This window comes from Austrofundulus limnaeus, unplaced genomic scaffold (genome assembly GCF_001266775.1).
Source record: "Austrofundulus limnaeus strain Quisiro unplaced genomic scaffold, Austrofundulus_limnaeus-1.0 Scaffold583, whole genome shotgun sequence".
Lineage (NCBI taxonomy): Eukaryota > Metazoa > Chordata > Actinopteri > Cyprinodontiformes > Rivulidae > Austrofundulus > Austrofundulus limnaeus.
In genome coordinates, this window is record NW_013952985.1 from 350,427 (window position 1) to 351,834 (window position 1,408).

The following is a 1,408-nucleotide window of genomic DNA, read 5'->3' on the forward strand; positions in this document are numbered from 1 at the left end:
ATCTGGATCTGGTCTCAGATCCCTCAGATTCCATACAGTTTTACCCTCAGAAGCAGCTTCCATCTCCTCTCCATGTTGATCTCTCATCTCAGCCTTCTCACCCATTTTAACACATGTTGAGTTCTCCAAAGCATTCATCTCTTCCAAACGATGAATCTTGGGCTCCAACACCGTCACTTTTTGGAGAAGCTGGCAGAAATCCTCTTTGGAAAAGTAAGGAGGCATCTTGAAGCTGTTCTGTACTCACTCTCAGCAGATGTTTCAAAAATCTTCTCAGGTTCTTCAACAGCCAAAAAATAAAAAATTCAACGTTCTTTGCTTATTCAAGATCATCCATCACAATCATCACCAGCGTATCTCTGTTAAAACAATTTACCATAAAAAGGTTCTTTTCATCCAGCTGGAGTCACAGTCCTGAGCAGTCCTTCTCTGTGCCTCTGCTTCTCTCTGTCACTGTCTCTCCACACTTCTCACTGTGTCCACTGTTGATGCAGTTGAGAGGCCTCATGTCATCTTAGCAAGATTTGATACAAAGTCAATAGAAAACAAAGATAAACACAAGTGATATCTAAGAATGACTGTTAGCAGATCTTGTTCTGACTTTAATCATTCTGTCTGCAGATGAACAGCATGTCATGAAAACCTAGGTCATTAAAGGATGTCATGAATTACTGGCTTAAACCTAAAAGTATTAGTTCCAGCACACTATCGTGGTGAGATACAAAGACTGGACAAAGTTGTTGCATAAAAATGAGTCAAACTCCAAAACAAAGAAATCCTGCAGAACAAAAAGTAATCCAACACTCTGGCAATGGTCAAAATCATTGCAATAAATAGTTGCTCTAATACAATTTAAACCAAAACTGTAAAGACACCATTTGCATGTCACACCCGTATAAAATTTCTTATGTTTTGAATTTTCATTTCCATTTCATTCAGTAGCACAGGGGTCCCCAACTAAATTAGCAAGAGATCCACTACCTTCAACATCCAGACAATCTGGGGTCCGAACATTTTTAATCAGTCATCAAAACATTTTTTTCATACTTCATTTTTATTTAACATTTAATTACCAGTAAAAAAATTTAAGCTAATAATCAATCATTCATATGCCTACTAAATCATCTGATGAACAGAAAAGTGCAATCCAATTAAAAACAAACCCAAAAATAACAATAACATTACCTATATGCAACAATCTTTCCAACATATTGCATGCAAACCATCATAAAGGTGCTGAAAACTGTGCTGTAAACATTTTTTACAAACTTAACTTAAACATTGCACAACAGTCATGGTTCTCACTTTAGTGGAAGATATTTGTATGGACATTTGCAGCCAGCATCTGAAACTATGGCTGGAATTGGGTCAAGACAATTCTTACATATGCATGCAGATATTTGTCAGT